This window comes from Rhea americana, unplaced genomic scaffold (genome assembly GCF_003343005.1).
Source record: "Rhea americana isolate MKP2758 unplaced genomic scaffold, rheAme1 scaffold_46, whole genome shotgun sequence".
NCBI classification, from domain to species: Eukaryota; Metazoa; Chordata; class Aves; order Rheiformes; family Rheidae; genus Rhea; species Rhea americana.
In genome coordinates this window covers 5,622,693-5,644,419 of record NW_028186601.1, presented here as the reverse complement: position 1 = coordinate 5,644,419, position 21,727 = coordinate 5,622,693, and the positions used below count along the sequence as shown (strand labels likewise).

Genomic DNA, 21,727 nt, shown 5'->3' with positions numbered 1-21,727 from the left:
TGACCTTAACGGCGGCGGGGCGGGAAGGGGCGGCCGCGGGCGGGGCGCGGGGCGCCGGCGGCAGCTGCGGCCTGAGGGGGCTTCGCACAAAGCGCCGGCTGCAGCAGCCCGCCGGCTCCCCCCGGCTCTGGTAGAGGCGGCCGAGTGCTTCCTGTTGCGCTCACCCCGACGGAGGTCTGGGCTGTGCGCGGCCAGGTGCCTGCGGCTGTGAGTCACCATCCTGCCCGTGCTGCTGACAAAGGCAGTTCTGAAACCAGCAGCTCTTCCTCAGCCCTGCAAGGGTTACGCTCCCGTTTGGGACAGATGCGTGCTGATACTCATTATTGGCCTAAGTCCCTTTAAAACCATTATTTATGCTATGTGGTGCTCAGGAAAAGCAAAAAGTTGCTGACACGGCATTGCTGCAGTCATGGAAGTAACTGCATTATAGCAAAGATGCACTGGGAATGCATAACCTGTGCAGCTTTGACAGTTCATTTCTGCGAATCAGGAGAAATCAGGCCTGTTGAACCCCATGGTGCTGCAGATAGATTTGTAACGAGCTACTTCTCATACCGCTTGCTGTTTGCTGGGCTATGGCTAGCACTACGCTGCAGCACTTGTGTGACTGCGGTATGCACATGCCCTTAGACCATTTCTGCTCTTCCCAGCAAGCTCTGCTCACAGTCACATTCCTCTGTGCTTAGAATACAGACGSAGCCTAAAAATAGGAGCTGTTCCTCCTCTGGGATCCGGAAAAATGGCTCGGGAGGGGCTGCAGGGAGCGGGCTTGAGACAAGGCCGGAGCGGAATCCCGGAGAGGATGAAATCTGTCTTCAGATAACAGTTTACAGTCAAGCACCACACTGAGGCTAAAAGAGTTAAATGAATTGAAAGCAGAAGGAAACTGAGATGAGAGAAGCAGAATTGGTTTGAAGTGAAAAGTGCACTACATCTTGTTTTGGCATGTAAGGCATGGACTGCAGAGGAAGTCGTTTGCAGACTGTAAGTGATTTTGGAAGATACTAGCTTGCATGAATAGAGSTATAGGCAGGCCTCACAGAGAAGGGCAGAGTGCTTTATTTTGTATTCAAAACTTCATGTATCACAAAGGAGGACCRAATGTCTGTGCCTCCTCAAATTGCACGCCTGTTAGAAAAAGGAGAAACTGAGGCTGCMGCAGTGGCTTCTGCTCAAACATGATTATCACAGTTTGAGCAATTGTGGCTTTAAAATAAACCTAGAGCCTTGAAAATAGTTCAGTGTTAGGGCCAAAACAGCAATAGTAATATGCTTGCCAGAGGAATTACTAGGTATTGGTTTCCATTCAGCAAGGGGTAAGGCTACAGTACTGCAGTGTTACTTTTTGGTGAGAGGAAGAACAAAAGAATTCTAAAGCAAAATGGTGAATGCTTCAGGTCATCATTCTGAATTACAACTGAGCCCATAGCGCAGTAGCACTTAAAGGGGAGCTGTTTAGCAGATTTCTGACACTTAAGTTACAGGAAGTAAGTCTAGATGTGACAACATCTCCTAAGACAGTGAAACATTAGCCTATGATAACAAATAAAGTTATATTTTCCCCAGCATTGATGTTTGCAATGATCTCTTCCACATCAAACTGACAATACCAAAAATAATTATATCTGGACAATATGCACTGCATTAAAATAATCTCATCAGTAGGTTCTGAACTTTATGGAAATAGACAACTATAAAAAGCCCACTGAAAGTGCACGTGTACATGCTTGTGGCGGTGGTGGGCACTTTGTACTTTGCACTTGGAAGCAGGTGGCTTTCAGAACTAGTTTTTCTTTGATCAGAGAGACGATTGTCAAATGAAAAAGCAGCCTTTTCCCTGGCTGATGCTGATTAAGGAAGAGTGCTGACCTTAGTTACATTAGTGGAGACTGCACCTTCAAGGTTATGTCCCTATAATACAGCTCTGTCAGGGTCCTGTTGTCACACGCACCTGGCTGGAAGAGAATTTCAGATAAAGCAGATCTCTTGAAGGCCTGTTGAGCCCTGGATCATCTCTGAATTTTCTTTTTCTGCTTTCAGTTGAACCGAGTATCTCCTTGAAGGACAGAGGACCGTGACCTTCCCTCTGGCTGCTTTGTCTTTTATCCCTTTGTGCTCTAGGCCCTGGTCACAGCATGGGTCCCAGTATTGTCCAAATCATTGCTCTGCAGTGCAGATACTTCCAGAGAGACTATTAGGAAATAGAAACCATTGTGAAACAAGAATACAGGCCCCCRCAGTTGTATTTCTATAATAAGGATAAAGATAATAAGGACAATTTACCATTTGCTCTTAAGTAATTTTTCAATTTTTTTTCACTGTCTGAAACCTATCTATCCCCTATCTAAGGGGATATTTCCATGCATGGGGATAGGTTAGCAGAAAGAGACAGAGTTGATGCGGTAAACAGGTGGAGAGGCAAAACTGATCTGCATACTGGATGTTTTGCATAGAACTCACAAAATAAATTCATTGTAACTGCATTTTATTTGTCTCATGTCCTCCATCTGCTTTGTGTTGCACCTATACGAGGTAAAGCAAGTCAGAGTATGAATGAAAGTAACAATAAAAGTTGAAATAAAAAATAAAAAAAAAAGCTTTAAATTGAAACATCATATCTTCAAATTATTATAAACATACTGCACCATTTTCTGCATTTCTAGTTTTTTTTTATTTAAAAACAGCTCAAAACCCGCGCTGGTATTAACAAGCATTCTGCAGTAAAATAGAGTAAAAATCAGAGTACCTCTCAGTAATTAAGGTAGACCAAATGCAAGAAGTTTGTCATCACCTCCAGACCAAACCTACCAAAAATGCTTCAGTGGTTACAATTCTCTGAAATCTGTAATGATATTTTGTATATAGAAATCACAGCTCCATACAGTTAAGACTAAAGCATTTTAGTTTTTGTGGACCCACTAAGACTAGTCTAAATTAAAAAATAAAGAAGGCATTATCTTCTCATGATATCASAACTGATTGGCATTAAGGTTCCAATATAAGGCCAAGCATAAATGTCGTAAACAACATGATGAGAAAAAGGAAAATGCAGGTGCTACTCAGGAGGGAAGCAGCAAAGGAGAAACTAGTGGAAGGTGCAAGAACAGGTTAAAAAGAAGCAAATGAAAAGGACTGGAATCATTCACAAGGTGATGGTAAAAGTTACATGTGGTAGAAATAGAAGAAATTCTAAATCTRTTACTACCCTTTTACTTAAAGATGAGGTTAATCAATAAGGGAGGAATGTTGTAAGGTAAGAAAATTTGTTAGCTTTTTTAAAAAAACAGTCTTGATTATTAGTTTTTCCCATGCTTATTTCTGATTTCTTTTGATTCTAGTTCTCCATCATTTTCTAGGCAGGCACACAGGTGCAATTTCTGTCATTAGATCAAAATACTTGTTCTGCTTACCAGTGACTTGTTGGCACTGAATTTTGCTGCAAGTCAGTTTGGACTATCTCACATTAAAGTGACTGTTGTCCTCAGCAGAGTTCATTGCTAGGAACCATCTGACATTTTGATGTGCGTTATTAAATCCAAAAGCAATTGTCCGGAGGTACAGGATGAGTTTGCTCATCGCCGAATAGGTGTGGCTGCATCTCCCTTCTGAATCAACTCGTGTTCGCCTGCCAAGTCCTCCCACTGACATTCCCTGCCACATTTACTGACTACTTCTGTTTCCCGCTTGTTTACCTCTGTGCTTGCTATTGATCCAGTGTCATGTTGATCAAACATCATCTCACCAGCCAAATGCTGGCATACGGCCGAGCGCTGCCCTTTGCCATTCGCTTGTGGTGAGTTCACATGCCGCTATCATGTGCGTGCCTGTTGAACGATTATATTTTGTGCCCCACCATGACCCCACAGCATGTCCGAACAAGTGATGGGAAGGGGATGTGCCCTAGCCCTGTAAGTGACAGAGACCGTCTCGCTAGATTTCGTGGATCCAGATCAATGTTGACAAGAGCACAGAACAGCAGAGACTGGCTCTGCAGTCCAAGGTCGTAAGCCTTRGACTGCACAGCAAATATCCTTTGAAAGGATATTCAAAACAGATGCAGTGATAGATCAGATTCAGTATCGGTGGATCTCAGGGGCAGGACTGACATGACAGCGAGCAGAAACCTAAATAGGTTGAAATCCTCTGTAGTTAGTATTGTTTGATATACACCATCATGCAGTAGTATCTTACATAGTTCAGGGGCCTAACAGGATAACATTTTACTGATTTATCCTTTTCTGCCTTCTGGATTTCTACCTCCTCCCTCCTCCATGTGTTAGCATACCATTCTTTTYCCTATAAATGTGTTTTTCACAACCAGTGCTCCAGCTTTCATACGTCCAGTTCATGCCTCTCTGATAAAATATTAACTCCTGTCCCGCTTTTGCCTCGATTGCCATGTGCTACTTTTCCACAGCCTGAATGTTGGYATCTCATGAGCTTACAAAGTGATGGTTTAAACAATGTTTTTTGTGTGGCAAATACGTAAAAAAAGATATCTATAATCATTTATTTGCTTTACAGGTTCACTAGTTTCTTAGCTCTGCACTGGTGTAAGGTCATGTCAAATCACAATACATAAATACTGAAGAAAGACATATTTTAAGGCACCTTTCTGTATGCTATTGTAGAAGTAGGTATTTTGTAGTGAATGGTATGCTGATCCACAAGCATTAAAAAATGAAAAAAAGAAGTTAAAAAAAAATCCGAAAAGTGAGGAAGAAAGCCAAAAACCATGCTCCGTTTTGGAATGAAGCCGGCACAGCACTGCAGCTCTCTTGGCAGGACTCCTCAGGCTTGCAGTACTCTTCCACTGCCCTGTTAGCTTTGAAGGACCACCCTCGTAAGCAGCATTGCTGCGTCTTTTCCTGGTTTGCCTGCTGCCTTTCTGAACACAGTCTTTCTTCTGTGCACACACCATGGATGACATCCTCCACAATATTGCTAGCCTCCCCGTGCTGCTCTCTGTACTCACTCTCCCACCTGTAGACTTCAGAAGCACATTAGTAAGRGTGACACAATTTCTTCCTTTCTATCTGGACAATTCCCATTTCTTCCATATAACTAGTTGAGTTGGCAGCCTGCCAGGTGCACAGGCATTCACTAACTTTTTCCAAATTGTAGATACCACAATCTTCTCCACCTGCCTTACTCCTACCATGGCCCAGGATCTTGTGCAACAAGGCAGCCTGTGAAAATATTTTTGCTACCAAACCTTAAAATAGGAGAATCCCAGGGAAAAGGTGTCCCAAAGCTGACCATAAGATGTTTTGTTTTTTCTGGCACAGAGGCTATGACTAATTGTCCTGTCTTTCTCTTTTTTTTCCTCCTATAGCTCCTGACCCTTTGCAGCAACCATGGACAGAGCTGCCTGAGTGACAACTGGTTTAATTTCTATTGGACTGGGGGAAAAAAAAGCATTCAAAGGAGGATGTGACATGGAGCTGCTTACATCCTGTGAGAGACAAAAAAAGAGAGGGCATGAGGAAAAAGTTCATGAAGAATGACAGCGAGAGGGAGGCAGTTACAAGCTCACAGATTCAGTTGTTCAGTGGTTGGCAAGGCATATGCACCTTCTGGAGAACATGGTCAAAGATTGCCTTGTGACCTGTAAGTATTTTGCAGTCTCTCCTCTTTTAAATCCATGTTGTTGGATGTGACTTTTGCTAAAAACAACAAGGTGCAAATGCCTTTCTCAGCATGTCACAGCTTTTTTGACCAACCCACGCAGACAAACTGGAGACCTTGAGAACATACGCTTCCGTTCTTTTATACAGACTTTTTATAAAAACATTTTAAAATAGATTTTAGCTTTGCACAGCATTATGTACACTCACTATTTTTAAATGAACACAAATTTGATGCATTCATTTCTTTTTTTGTGTGTGCCCTCCATTCATGCTTTTGAGTCTCATACATGTTCAAGTCCTGCTTTATCGTGAAAATCAATATATCTGTAGGTTTGTAATTAATTCAGAATACCAAGATTCCCATCTCCACAGCCAATATGGGAAAAAATATACATGAAACTGTGYCACATGCAGATTAAAACGTGTGCAGCAATTGTAATTAAAATGTCACAAAACACACAGATACTGGTTACAACTTGCCTGTAGCTTGAAGGAGGTCAATATATTCCCCTGTCTGTGCTTTTAAGTGGTTGCGCGTCCCAAAGATGTCTCTTCCTTGAGGTTCCTCAAAACATCTGCCAGCTCTGCTTGCTTCCTTCTTCAGCCCATCTGCAAGGCTTCATCCTTGTACTAGAAAATATTATACCTGCTTCCCGGACCTTGCAAAAAGGGCAGTTACTTCTTATCCATAGCCAACTTCTTCACCACACTCACACACATGCAGATTTCATCGCCTTTCTAAAACTATTAACAGCAGAGTGGAAAGTTCTTTCTGTTGTCCGAATAGTATATGAAATCTTTTGCTGGATAAGGAAGTAGGCAAGGTCGTGGCCCAGAATGAGACATCCCTGAATGAGAACAAAGAGTCAGCCCACAGAAGTGGAGAGTCTGTTGGAGCCTACAAACCAGGAAGAAATAAAATAATGCCCACTCCTGAGAGCCACATATCTGAGATGTGCCGTTAACCCAGTTGGCACGCTACTGGGGAATGACAGCTTAACTGATGTTTGCCCTGGAGAGGAAGAGCCAGGAAATGCTGCATTCTTGCTAAAAAAAAAAGCAATAGCAAGATGATAAATAAAATGTTGTGAATTAGAAGCAGTAGAAATCCATGAAGAGCAAGAAGGAAAAGCTGGGAATTAGTTGCTCTGTCCAGGGCAACTGTTGCATTGGGTTGTGTTAGTTGGATCTAATCAGTTAGAAGGGAAAAGGACTGAGGTCTCTGGAAGAGGACAGAGTAGGAGAATGGTCAGGACAGGCTGAAATGAGGAACTAATTCTGTTCTCTCCCCTGYGCCAGAACAAGCCTGAAGCACAAACTCATTAATACTTTCCCCTGTAAAGCTTGGCCTTTTGGGCAGCAGTGTTTGGGAGAAGTGCCTTTTTGCTAGCAATGCCAACCTGTGCTGCTATAGCCAAGATGTTAGCTCTAAACYACCACACTACTGCCTAGCAGCAGTGAGTGGCGGGGACCACCACAGCCACACCATCCTCCATCCCAAAGAGCGTCTCAGAWACGGGCTCTGCAGCTGCAGAATGTACCCTGTCAAAGGAAAGCAGCTTTGGTCATCCTACAGTGMCACACACTATGCTGGTTTTCCCAGGTCTGCAGCGCTGGCCTAGCCCCTGTGATCTCCTGCTTCAGGAAGAGATCAGTGAGAAAATCTTTTGGCTTTCAACTTTTTCCTTCTCAGATGCCCTATTACCRTGGTTCTGAATTCGCCGCATGTCTTAAAGGCAGAAGTCCAAAGAGCCTGCTGCAAAGAGAGCTGTGAGGACTGTTCTGCTTGCCAGTGTTTCCTGCCAGCTGCTGACAGTGCTTTGAACATAGTAAGGTCTGGCTCAAAACCACCAGAGGATAAATGGGACCTGGCAAGAGAAATCAGGGGAATGATTTAGTTTGCACCAGTCCGCTGGATCCTATTACTTTCTGCAAAAGATCTCAGAGTACACAAAGTGCAATGGCAAAGCAACATGCTGTGGGATACAGGAGCAGAACAGAAAACACGTTTCTGGAAACAGCCAGCAATGCCAAAAGGCTGCAGCTATGTGAAGACAAAAGACATTACTTGTAGGGCAGTGAGGTGGAACATAAGCACTGCTTGTCAGAATTACTGCAGCTTACTTAACATGGATATACAAAGGACACAGTCATGTCTCACTAGATGCTCATAGTTTTACTCTTAAGATACTCAGTCTGCCATGAGATCGAGGAATGAAAATCCCRTTTCCTGTTATATGGCAGATATCTGAGCAGCACAGGCAGAAGGTGCTTTTTTAATCTGTCCTTTAACCTCACATACATTCTATCTAGCTTTTGCACAGAAACTGCACAAGGAAACCAAAGAGGATGAATTATGCTTCTGTGAAAACACTCAGTGCACATCTCTAGTCAGGTAAGACAGCATAACATTTAAAGGAGAGTCCTAGAGCTGAAAAGAAACAAGAACTGGTTATGAGGTAACATTAAGTACAGACTTTACACACTAGTATTTACTGAGCTAGAATACATCAAAGATCTCATTTAAATTACTTGATTTTAAAAACAGTCATTTGAATCTTGATTTGTACAACTTTAATTTGAAAAGTTTTACTATTAAACATAGCTAAAAACTTACAATGAACTGAAAAAGAACTGTCAGGTGCCAGAGACTTACACATCAGTCCCAACAGAAAACTGTTGACTTTGMCAGGGCTCCCGTGGGCCAAAAGACCAAGTTAGAAAGCAAGGGCCTGAACCCACCCGTGCTCAGACAGGTAAGCCACTTCAACACCTCCTGCCACACACACTTGGTATTTCTAAACCAAGATTGTAACCCTCTACCATACTTTACCCAAGCCTTCACTACTCCCCTATGTCCAGTATTCCCTTCTCCAAAAAACAGCTGTCACAGACTCTCTAACACTTACCTGCATTGTCCCAGCATCCACAGTAACAACTCCAGCACTGCAAAGGTGCAGACCAAAGCCTGCTAGCACAACCTGAACCCTTGCACATTACAGCTTTGGGAGCAGCAAGCCAGAGCTAACAGGAGGCTGGTAGGGAGGAACTCACAGCTCATTACTTCATCTGCCTTCTCCAGTACAGGGCAGGGAGCACCCGTGATGGAAAGCCATAGCCTAAAGAAGCTTCCTGCATAACACAGGCCTTTTACCTGGCAGGTCCTGTGTCAAACCCTTCCTTTTTGGCTGCTCCAAATTGTATCCTGTAAAACRGAGTCTAAATGAAGATTCGTGCTGAAGAAGATTTCACCACACTACTGAGGGCCTGGTGACAGATTTATGCTCCCTATTTTAAAATGTACACCCTTATGCAAGATAGACTTAGACTGGAAATAACCTCCCAGCCTCATTACTTCTGTATTATTCTCGGACCGTAAAGAGCTCTTTGGTGTCAGAATCTTTTCCATGTATACTTAATATCAGAATGAGATCCATTTTTAACCCTCTCTTTGATAAACCAAAGATCTTGAACTAGTATTGAATAGTGTTTTGCTAAGAACAGATCTGTGCATCTGTGCAGGACCAAAACTACTAAAGAGGCTGACATTGAGCATAGCTTCCCCTTTACAATTACTTTTCAAGATTTCATACAGTCTGATCCCAGTCTGCTCCCATGTCTTCCATTGGCTTGTATAAATAGGGCGCTTGTATTTATCTCTTGGCTCTCCTGGACCATGTCCTGGACACACAGAGCTTGGCGTACACATGTGGCAGAATCAACCTGCCTCACAGTGTGGCCATATRGCCCAGGTCTTGGGGATGTCCAACAGCCCTGTCAGAGCCATTGTCCTGATTTATTTATTGGATGCCCAGAAGTCCTGGAGAACTTCTCCAAATCCTTCTTTGGACGCTCCTTCCTATTTGCCCACTCAGGCATAATTTCCATAAAGAAAAAGACAGAACCTGACATTTACTAACCACTATCGACATCTTGACTCCGTATTTTATTTGGGAGCCTCTAGCAGTACTCATATACAGCTGTGCATGTAAAACAGACTGATGGAAGGACTCAGACTGATGTAGCTTCTCTGAGGCTCAAATCCATCTTTCCTCATAGCCCTAATGCCCTAGTCCTAGACTAGCATGAACCTCCCTGATTAACTCCCYTTACAGGCATTGCAGCTCTTCAGCTACATTAATTAGACCTCTGGCTGTGTCAGGAAAGGACCTTTGTGCTTTACACAGTACAAGGACCCATCACTCTCTTTGCTTGAAGAGGCACTATAGAGGGTGAGGTGCTTGGGCAAACAGTGATGATAAGAGAAAGAAGGTATAGTTTTGCTGGCTCAGCACTGGAGGTGGCTTTTTACCACACCCGGCTGTAAAAGAGGAAGAAATGTTTGTCTTGGGAAATAGGAGGAGGTGGAGGGCACCACCCTTGTGCTAATGGCAGCCCAGCCAAGAGAAAAGGCTTTGGTTGACTCTCTGTGAATTTGTTCAGGGCTTTGGGGAAGAATTACATGATGGTGCTAAAGAATCAGAGAAGAGCACAGCTGGTTACCAGGCTCACTGTTCTCACCTGTGCTTCCTCCRATGCTTTAGAGTGCACCAACTTCAGATTCTGGATCCACTGCCTTCAGCTGTCTTATGATGGGACATCTACACTCTTAAATCTCAGCTGTAGCACTAGATGTTGGGATGTGSTCTGGGATGTGCTGCACAATACATAAAGACCCTGACACATCAGCATGCTGCTCTGGGAAAATCCACTGTGATCACTTCAACCAGCAGCTTTCTCACTGCAAAAATATTTGCTTTTAGCAGTTAGGACAAAACATGAGGGAGAGAGGATATTAAACCACCAAACATAYTTGCATGTTGTGTCTCATCTGATCTTACAATGAAATGTTCTAGGTGAGGTTGACTGGAGAAGAAAAAAGCCCGCTTGATCACACTGGCTGCTCTGGAGTGCCTGCAGCATATATTGGTTCTGAGGAGAGGGACAGCAGATTATAGCATTAAGGTTACTTGCCCTGGCACTGTCTAGTAATCACCCTTCAGATCAAAAGTGTCAGGTGGCTTCTAGAAAAGGGCTTAAGATTCTGTTATTTAGACTCCAAGCATGAATGAAACAACTGCTCCATTATACTGTGACAGGAAGACCACAGCAACGATATCTGATGCAATATCAGTAATCTTCAAAAAGTATGTGATATCCATAAAAGACATTCGATATTCTTCAAGAGTTGAGACCAGGGTGGACAAGCCCAGTGCCAACACGTTCCAACATATTACAAAAGCCTCTAGTGTAGACATAGTAGAATCTAGAGAAGTTAAACCCAGATCCCAMTGGTATAGTTGGTCTCTGGTGAGGTCTTCCCTGCTGTTTTTCAAGCACTGCCTTTGAATAGGTCTACTAACAATCAAGCAACGTATGTCACAAACTAGCCTTAGCCAGCCCTAGTCTGAACAAGGAAAGTRGTATCATGACAGATAATGTCGGATGTGAATAACATTATTCTTGAATATATAAGGAAATTGAGACTAAGAATTTTGATTTGCTTGCAAGTCTTCCTAAAAAGAGATAATCTTATGTAATACTATGGGCTGCATTCCTCACTGGCACTGACATGCACAACTCCGTTAGCATTAGGTGGGTTGCAAACACTCAGACAATGGCTGTACTTGGCCTAATGTCTGCTTCTGCTCTATTTAATGCAGTCTTACATACTATATAGAAATACTGGGAGAAATCCACCCCATTTCTGTTAGTTAGAGTATTGTTGCCTGTGTTGTATGAGCTTCCCAGAAAGCACATATGTGGATTCAGAAGAGGTGCAGTTGTTCATTTGCAGCTCGCATATCATAAGAGGATGCAGTATCAGGCCCCAAACTCCTCATTGACAGCACATGTCACAGKTCTCGACAGCTGATTGCTAGATTTTCCAGCCAGCTTCTCATCATGGTCTGTTAGCTGCTGTTTGGAGATCAAACTTGCTCCTTGGCATCTATTCAAGCTGTAGAGTCCAATTTATTTCTAACATAACATCCGCTGGCATTGCCTCTCCATTACGTTGGTCCAGCCTGTGTAATCTCACTAACTCAGAAGTAGCTCTGATTTCTTTTCTGTTGCCAACAGACAGTGGTAGCAATTAAGGTGATGACTGCAATTTTATGGGCTTTCCTTTCAGGAGGAATGTAGCACCCTGTGGTTGGTCACCAGCAATCTCTCCTCTCAAGGGACGCCTTTAGGAGCACAAAGGGTACTTCTGAAGCAGAATAGGAACAACTTGGCTGAGGTCAGAGCTCCCCAGGGTATGCCAGGGCTCCATTTCAGCCTCAGATCTCACCGGGCTTTAAATTCTTTCCATTGACTTTATCTTAACCTTTCTGTTTCATACACAATGTTATCAGAGCTACTTAGGCTTTATTGGCATGTTTCCTATATTAATAGTTACATTTGTTGACAGGACTGGACTGGCTGAGGTAAATTGGCTTGGTAGGCTTATTCAGAGTTCAGTTAGCTTCACGCAYACAGTTGCTCTGGCCATATATTTTTCTGGAGCATTTTCAAAAAGAAAGGAGGCTTACACAACCATCCAGTCCATCTCACTAGTGACTTTGTGCCCATTGGCTGATTTCAGTCAAAATCTGAGAGAATCATTAACTAGAGGAGGCAGCCGTCTATGRACAGAGCATCCACCTAGCGCCCCAGAAGCTGCACTGTGGCTCTCATAAGCACCTGCGAATCCATCAGAAGAGACATCGCATCCTACCTACAAAAATTTTGGTAGGAGTTCGTGTCTTGCTAGACACCAGAGAATCCAATTATAAATCCAGAGGAAAAGAGGCTTTCTTAGCTGTGCTGCTCAACTGCTTTTTAACTTTTTGGAGTAAGGCTTTTTTATATATCTGAGAGCACAGGTACTAAATATAAAGAAACTCTCAGGTACAAATGAGCTTCTAGTTTTCTTCTTGCTGGAGATATCTAAATTAGCACACAACTTCAGCACAAGAGAAATAAATGAGTATTGGAGCAGATGTCTGTCATCAGCATGTGATAACAGCTGTTAATTATGCAGTGGTGCTATAAATGTGCTGTGCTCTGTAGTAATAAAACAGCACCAGGCAGGCCCCAATAGGAAAGCCTTATAGTTTTGAAAGGCAGAACAAACCAGGATGGTACCCAGAGAGTGTCAGAACATTTACCAGCAGTGGTTGCTTAATGCTTGCACTGGATCTGTGAGAAGCACTGCATGTTCCTGAGGAGTTTGTTTAGGAGTTTGCTGGCTGGGTAGTCTTATGGAGATTTAAGTTAGTGAAGCAAATAAAGAGCAGAAATACTGCAATAGCCTCATAGCAAAAGGACCCCCTTTCCTCCAGCACTCTCTGGAAGCTGCGAGAGCAGGACTACCCCGTCATAAAGCGAGCTGATGTGCACCTTGCATGATGAGCCCTCCATCAAGAGAGTCCAAACTGCAGGTAGCTCCATTGCAGCATGAAAGACAAAGAACTACTTTGTTATGGTTGACTTCACTCCAAATATTGCTGTATTTAAAAGCTGAGAAGATAAGCAGGTGGTTCTGCCCTTAGATGTTKAAATAATGCAGTGACTTTAGTAATAAAAGACTTTACTCTATCCTCAAATATTAAATCTATGTGGTTAATTTCCCCATCGCCAGAGCTGGTGTGGAGCATGGTGTTTTGCTGGTGGCTGACCGTGATGAGGAAGAGCCGTCCCAGCACTTGCTGCCCTGTCCCTGCGACCTGAAAGCTGCTGCCCTGCTGCCCGGCCAGCAAAACTCCTTGGGGAATTGCTACTAAGACTAGTTAGCACAACAATGGTGGTAAGGAAAGACATATTCCACAGGCAGCCTAATTAAGATTTACTATAAAGACATTTTAAGCTGACCTCACTCAGTTTTATCTGGGAAATACAACATGTGACCCCAGCCAAGAAGCAATTCTTGAAAGAATGAGGGGCAGACTGAATAAAACTGGGTTTCCTCAGACTTTGTGCTCTGTGGTTGGGTTCAACCATGTGAGCTCTAATCAGCGATTTTGCTTTGGGGCACACACAGTGTTGCATAGACAACAGTAATACAGAGGGTCTTTGGCATGGGTTCTCTGCTGTCTAATAAGAGTTGAGCTCATGTACCCCCCAATAAGGGAATTAAGAAGATTATTCTTCTATTTTCTGTGGTCTTTTCTCAAGGAACTAGTAGTAAAGCTTTGTTGTTGAGATAYCAAACTGGGCAAAGTTGTATCTTGCAATGGTGGTTTAGTCCTTTGTCACGTAGAATGAGACTGTGTATTTGCATGAACTGTCTTTCCTTCTGTAGAGGATTTCAGCAGAAGCAGGACACACTGGGTGTCTAGCAAAAGGACCCCAAGAAGCTTAAGGTATATATAGTATCCTTCTGCTTGGGCACAATTCTGCCAGGAAGCAAATACACAAAGTATATGCCTATAGGTGATGCCATTTCTATAACGCTACTGTTACATCTTCTTTAAAGAGGGAAGCTCAGAAATGCTCTCTGTATGGGTAAGTTGTATGGTGGGATTTCCCAGAAGCTTTATTGGGACCTGGGGTTTCTCTGGAGCTTGTATGAAATCCTGAGACAAAAAAGGCTGATTTTAAGTGTTCCTGAATAAATCACTCTATTGTTTTCCTTCAGGATATTTATTAATAGACTGAAGAGCTGAACACCCTCCATTTTTTAACTGATTCCCACCAGATTTAGAGTAGGCCAGCAGACACACAGGATGGGAAGGTTTGGTAGGGAGCTAGTCTGATAAAGTGATAATCTGTATGAAGCAGCACTGTCTGTGGGCATCTTCTTGTGAGGCACTGCTTTATGAGGAGACAAAGTAAATTTCATTGCTGTTACCTGGCTTACCTCTTTGAAATATAAACATTCTGTTTATGTTGAGCACTTCTCTTGATTGCTTTTAATGTATTTTAATAACCCATAGTAGCTTATCTTGTTCTCCCCAGGAGGGTTTATATGTGAAAGTTAAATATGCTTCTGTTCTTCAGTTSGTTTTTCTTTTCCCTTCCTTTTCTAAAATCAAAATACCAATGCTAAAGAGAAATGCAGCCTGAACAGGCTCCAGTGCAGCCTACAATGATACCCACTTCCTTCTGCCACCTCGTGGGCTGCAGCTATAGTACATGTAACATGGATGCTTTTGTAGCRGGAGTTGTGCTGTTTTCCCATCACATTTTATGGAAGATCTATGATAACAGGAAACATTACACATCGCCACTGCTGGGCATGTCCTGACACCTCCTAAAGGAGCTTCTCCTCCTGGTGTCAGAGTTATCATAACCAGAGGCACCTTTCAAGGTGGTGATTACATTTTGAATGATTTAAGCCTGCTATTGCAACGGAATAATCTTCTGTTTAATAATCTAAGCGTTTCCTTTATTTTTACTGTTGTTTCTTTTTTAGAAGTTTAGATGAATTTATTATATGCCAAGCTCACAAAAAACCACATCATTGCCTTACTCTGTGCTAGGAAGCAAAAACTGAGAGGCTCCATACCCAAATGCTTGCAGCTGCTGGACCCGTTACCCCCAGAAGGCTGCCACTGAGCTGCCTCTGGCAAAGCTCAAGAGTAAGCCAAGCTTGCTTTGTTTTCTTTTTGCAAAAGCAAACAWAACATCTCAGCCCAAAGTAGAAATAAAAACTAAATTAAAAAAGYATGGATGGAGGACAAGATGACAGCTTTCTTTTGCACAGTGCTCTTAAGCTCTGGAAGCTCAGGCCTAAACCTGCTCAGCTGGCTCACTAGTAATCAAACATCCTACTCTGGTGGGCTGTCTTTTAATATCATATAACCATCTGTCTCAAAAGAAGGAAAGACAATGAAATATCATTATGAAAAAGGCGGTAGCCATATGTGGGCAGAAGAAAGGAATGGGAAAGGAGAYCCAGGATTAGACAATTTGCCACAGGTAGTGTTTCTTGTGGAGAGAAAAGAGCACCTGCTCACAGGTAACCAGACCACCCAGCTCTGCCATAGCCTCATCCTTTAGCGCAATTCACCTGAGCTACATCTGAGCAATATGGGAGGAGGGCAGGTGCATAGGTTATAAGACTAAAAGCAGACTCCRAAGCAGTCTTTACTGCTTTATAAGACAGCTTTTTGTTTCTCTTTGCATTAAATGTGTAGCATTTGACACCAGCTATTGTAGGATATAGATGCTGAGAATAACATGGATCAAGGAAATAGTGCTAATAGTATAGTACAGCAAAAGATAATTAAGATAAACATTAAAAAAGAGCGTTTTGTTTTCTAAGAGTGGAGGAGTTTTAGCAGGGAATTATAGAGTGCTGTAACCTAAGGCTCTTCTGATAAGCCTGAACACAAATGTACAGTAGTGAGTAATCCTGTACTAGGAGTAAAACAGGTCAATATGGATATCCCAATAGCTTTCTTCCCTTCCTGTGATGCTGGGGGAGGGCTAGCTGCTCTTTTCTTTACTACTTTAGGAAACCAGGAAATTTTGAATTGTTTTGGGCTAAATGACCAATAGAAGAACAGCTATGTTATGTTAAAATAAATGTTAAAAATCAAGCTTTGCATAATTGTGTCATGCATATTCTTTGGATTTGCTTTCGCCACGTTATCTCAAACTGATATTCAGGAGCTGAGTATTTTTTCCTCCTGAATAACTGTAATCATAGCATTGACTTTGGACGGACACTCACCTCTCTGAAATGTAACTACAGCCTGCAGCTACATTTAGGAAAGTTTTACCTTGGCTACAGTAATATATATATATATATTTGATGAGTTGTAATCATGCCATTAACTTTAGAATACATTGGAAAGATCCATGAATGAGACTTGTTGATACAGTCCTAGTGTTTTGGTTATGACATCACCATTTTATATTTATATATGCATGGGTCATGCTAAAAACATTGGTTTGGCCTTATTAAATTATTCAGAGAAACTCTCTGATGAAGAATTCATTAAAATGTTAAAATGTATTACACATACATTTTTCTCTTTACAGAAATTACTCAAAGAACACACATAAGCTTGACCTCAAAAATACAGCCCAATGCAAACGTTCACTGCTGACACTTGAACAGTCACTCTTTGCACCTCCTCGTGACCCATTTACCCTGCCTCCTCATGAAATCACATGGCCCAGAAGAAAAGCTTTTCCAGAAAACATTCAAATTCCTACCCAACRAGTCTTGGGATTCTCAGCCCAAGTGACCCCACCACTCTCCTCAGCAACACAGAGGGTGCCTGCCAACCACGTCTGACCTCTCTGTGGGAGAAGGCCAACACGATGAGCTGCAACCAGAACTGCAAGCTGCTGCAATCCCTGCAGCAAGGCCTGATGCACAAGTAGATCCCTTCAGAGAGACTTAATTCAGAGAGAGCTCAGTCCTGCTGATGCCATTTCTCTTTAAGCTAATAATTAGTGCAATTCAGCATAACATTCTCTGCTGACATAGTTGGAAAGTTTGGCCTTTGCTGCTTAGCATCCCACCAGGCAGAAATCTTTTTACCTGATGTACTACTTGCTCTCTTTGCTCAAATGTACCTTTCACTCAGTGGTGTGGGATCTTGGCACTCCCATCTTACCTGGACTGGCAGGAGGTGCCAGAGAAGATGGTGCCTTCTCATTACTGTGCCTCAGTGCGAGGCTCGGGCTCCTGCCAGAGGAGCACCGGGCTTGGACCTTCTCCACATCCCACCTCATGCTAAGCCAGGTTGGCATGTCTGGAAGCTCCTGCATATGCGCTCTGGAGGGAGGTRGTCTTCATCTTCGGGAAAGGTCTGGGCTGACTTTTGGTCCTCTTCTGCCTCACACAACTCATTATCTAAAGTATTTAGCAAAGAGGGGAGAGAACTGGAATCATGCCAGGATTTGGTCCTCCTTCTGCCCCACTGCAGAGTGCTGTAGGTATTGATCATCTGGTCCTGGGTTGCACAAAACCCCAGAGATTGCATTTTCTTGAAACCTGAGCTGACTGYGATATTTGAGAACTGCAGTCTCTCTTCTCCATGTGCAGCTAGAGGGAAGAGAGCATGAGCATGAGCATAASGCTGACTCCTGGGGGCATCCCTAGGAGCAGACACTGGCAATGGGGTGACCACTAACAGCCCCTCAGGAGCAGCTGAGGCCCCCCTCCTCATCAACAGGTTGGTTCTTCTCTGGTCCCGCCAACCATCCTCTGGAATATGGACAACTAATCTTTTTACCCTGCTCAGGATATTTGGACTCCTGACTCTTAAATGAGCAGATATATGTTTGCACTGTGCTTGCAATGCTCCTTTTTGCTTCTCCTGGGRTTTCTGGGTCTGCTTCCTCTGTTTCCACTGAGAGACACAGCCATGTGCCAGGGAAGGCAGCCCCCGCAGAGATGGGCAAGTGACTTGGGGATGGACAGTGCCCCACTAAAGGGACAGCACATCATGCAGACAGCTTGAGAGCATCTCTGGAGGGGAACTATAAACCAAATGGAGAAAGGAATCCCAGAAAGGCAATCTTTTCCCAAGGGGTTGAAGGATCTCTCAAGGCCCAGAGACTGTGGACCCCAGGTATATTAAGGATCAAAGGAGAAGAGAGGTTTGATAGGAAGCAAGAAGGAAGGAGGAAGGTGAGAGCAGGGGATAGAGAACAATTGAAGAAAACATGATTTTCTGACCCACARAAAATGGAGCTACCTCCTACCTGAACTGTCATTCCTTCATGTAATGTACTCTACTTTTCATACGCTGCTTTTWCATACACTCCTTTCATGTAGTGTAAAATACCTGAGGGCTCCATCTTTCCCTTACACATACATGTTGGTTTCCAAGGACTAGAGCTTTTTAGGGCAATAATTAAGCTTTAAATGCAGAGATTAAATGTAGAATAAATATCTCATTAGCTTTGACAAAGCACAATCTTTCTGCACAGCTCATTGTAAAAGAGAAAGTGGTATGAAGGACAGGATAATAGGAAACAGGCATTGGCTTCTCTTTAGTGCTTAAGAGTGGTGCCTGGTGCAAGGAAAATATACCAGGAGAGCGTACCCCTCTGTGTGTTTGGACCCCTCTGCTCACCTGGAGGGTTCCAAACACACATCTCCAATCTCCTGGGAGAAACCAACAAGTTACAGACTATTTCCAGGAGAAAGAAACATTTTCTACTACCTCTGCTGAAACAGGAAACACACTACAGTGTGGCCAAGAATGCAAAAATTACAGGGAACAAAAAGAAGAAACACAGGAGAGCTTGATTCTGTATCCCACTGGTAGGACTGGGGAGATTTGGGATTTTCCACTTCCAAGTTTTTTGGTTTTTTTTTTAATCTAATTATTGCCTGATGTGAAATGTATAAAGATCCCAGCAAACAAAGCCCTGAATGTGGCACGGCCCTCAGCCATGCGTGCTAAATACCACGGTCACTGAATTCACATCCGAGAAGTTTACTAACAATAGATTCTACCTGTTCTGGTCTCACTCTTATTTTATCTGTCTAGAAAAGAGKATTTACAAATTCAGGAGAAGATAGATAACAAACACTGGCTATGTTTTCTTATTGTCAAGCCATTGTTTCTGAAAATGATACAAGAAAAGTATTTCTCTCTCTCTTTTAYGCCTTTGTGAGCCAGTGGAAAAGCAGCGAAATGCCAGAGTGTCTTCAAAGTGGAGAGAACTTTTCCCAAGGGCATGGTAGGGTTAAGCTGGGTGGTTATTTGTGAAATTACTCTATTAAYGTTCTTATGCAAATGAAATGTGAATCCCTGAAAAAAGAGCTACAATGCCAGCTGAATGAAACAAGACAGGGCAAGAACTAACCAGCACGAGATTGGTCCCAGTCTCCAGTTTGGCAAGATACTAACAGCTGAAAGGATGTAGGTAAACTACCTAGGACTAGTATAACTAGTCTTTACTGAGGTGAAGCAACTAAAGAGCAGCTTGCAAAAGCTCTTTGACTGCTTTGTGGGTACTGTCATGTAACTAATCGAAACAAAGCAAATATAAATAATTCAGCTTATTTCTGTTCATGTTGGGAACTTGGCTATTAGAGCCTTAGGAATAATTGCTCACAGGGTATTAGATCACAAGGATGCTTGAACATACTGTCAGGCTCCCATCATTCATACTTTTAAGGCCTTGTGTTTCTTTTATATATATATATCGGAAGTTTTGGTACATCAGTAAATGGAGACAATACGCAGATAAGTCAGTGTTCTTAGAGTTCTTGATTTCTCCAGGAGAGCAGGCAACAGCATCCTGCTCGCAGTCTGAGACAGGGAAACCTGAGCCTGTGGGGGGTCTTGGCTTCTCATGGAAAGAGCACAGGCTGCAACATAAGCATCTAAACCATACACTGTGATCATTTTATTTCCTTTCATAGGCTGAGGTATGGGTCCTGTTTGGGTTTGGCCACTCTAACACATTCAGCCTTAAGGGTTGAACCTCATTTCAGTCTCCTTTACATCCYTGGAGATGGTGAAGCCACAGCCTGGATGTCCTGGATTCCTGATTAGCAGCCAGTGGGTGTTGTGTACAATATCACTATGCTGGCAGCAGCCAATCACCACAGAAGTTGCCCCTGCCTTTCCATGCCCTGTGGAAGGGAGACTGAGGGCAGCYACAGGCTTGCTTGGCAGCAGCTCTGCTTTTGCATGTGCTGCATGGTCACCACTTGCCCAGCTGCTGAGCCTGCAGGAACAGCCCAGGATGCAGGTGCCTCGCTCTCAAATACCTGCGCACATGGCAGGCTGGGCTCAGACTTCTCTTGCTTCCCTCAATACATAGAAAGGGAATAAAGAAGTTCACAGTGTGCCCCAGGGCAGTTTGCTATTGGCTTTAGTGGGAACAGGCACTTTGTAGATCGAAGACTGTGGGCCTGAGGCTCACATCTTTTTACTTCCRTGCCAGTAGAAATGTCAAGCGCTAGATTCCCCTCTCATGTTGGGCTGCAACAGGGAGTGAGGGATAACTGACTGAGTTAACACCAGAGGTATGTTAAGAGAGGATGTAAGTGTTTAACTACCAGCTCCACACACCAGAGGAAAGAGTAAGATTGCCTTTGCTGAAGACAAAACACACACRACTCTTCAGTGCTCTCTGCTACCCAGAAAACAACCTGCACCCTTGTGAGGCAGATGACTCCTAAGAAGCCTACCCTGACAGCGACATTGCTGGGATCGCATGCCTGGCTGTGGGCCAGGAGCTGGCCGTCTCTGGAGAGCCAGGGGCAGCTCGGGCGCATTGGCTGTGCCACCTGCAATTTGGCATGAGAAGCCTCAGGATTGCCGGCTGCAGCATTTGTTTCTTGAAGGATCCTTGTGCCTTCTATGCGAAAAAGCCATGAACCTCTCCATTTTCTTATCACAACAGTGCTCTTCATTGGCACCTACAACAACAGCAGTGCTCCCTTGCCCTAAAAAGTAAAGACAGCTCCAGTTTTGTGTATGGTGGAAGACAGAACGCAGAGCAGTGTGTGCACACAAAGTGGGGCACATCCCTTGTTTGATGAACAAAACCGTAGGCAGGATCAGGAGCTCATGATGCTTGCATAAGGCCGGCTGCACAGTGAGACATGCTCCCTCTTTACCTTCAAGAGCCTGCACATGTGGTGATGACTCTCCAGCAATGCAGTAAAACTAGACGGTCAGGACTCTCAGGAACCTGAGTCATGCATGGGGCACCACACACACTGTTCATGGCTCTCAGAAAYGTGCTATAACTTATCATCTGTCTCCTTTATTTAAGGTTTTACAGTTGTGATGATGCCAAAAGCTGCAGATGGACATAAGTTGCTTCCAGCTTGAGCCATGCGCTTCCCAGTGCACAAGGTCTGGGGTTGGAGGCTGACATCCACTTTGGATCTGTCTCCATCACTGGCCCCAGGGCTTTGGAAAACCACATCTTCTGGTTGAAAACACTTTCCCTTGCTTCCCCTGGCAGTAAATGTTTTACTGCCATATAGTAAAATTGCAGCACTTTTTTTTTCTTCTTTGCAGGAATGTGAGTGCACTTTTCCTTGCAGATCAGAGTACCATTTCCTACATGGATTTRGAGATTACCTTTTATGCACTACCACGCTGTAATGCGCTGGCCTATCTCATTCCACTTCATTGCATTGAATTGGGCTTCCTTGAGCTGTGGCTGGTGACAGAGCC

At 43.5% G+C, this 21,727-nt stretch overlaps 1 long non-coding RNA gene across 1 annotated transcript; it reads left to right on the top strand.

Annotated features, from left to right (window-relative positions):
- The first annotated feature begins 714 nt into the window (after positions 1 to 714).
- On the top strand, positions 715 to 6,089 carry LOC146589428 (uncharacterized). Its single transcript, XR_014897176.1, has 2 exons — positions 715 to 984; positions 5,336 to 6,089. It is a non-coding gene; the product is annotated as an uncharacterized LOC146589428 (long non-coding RNA).
- The last annotated feature ends 15,638 nt before the right edge of the window (positions 6,090 to 21,727 follow it).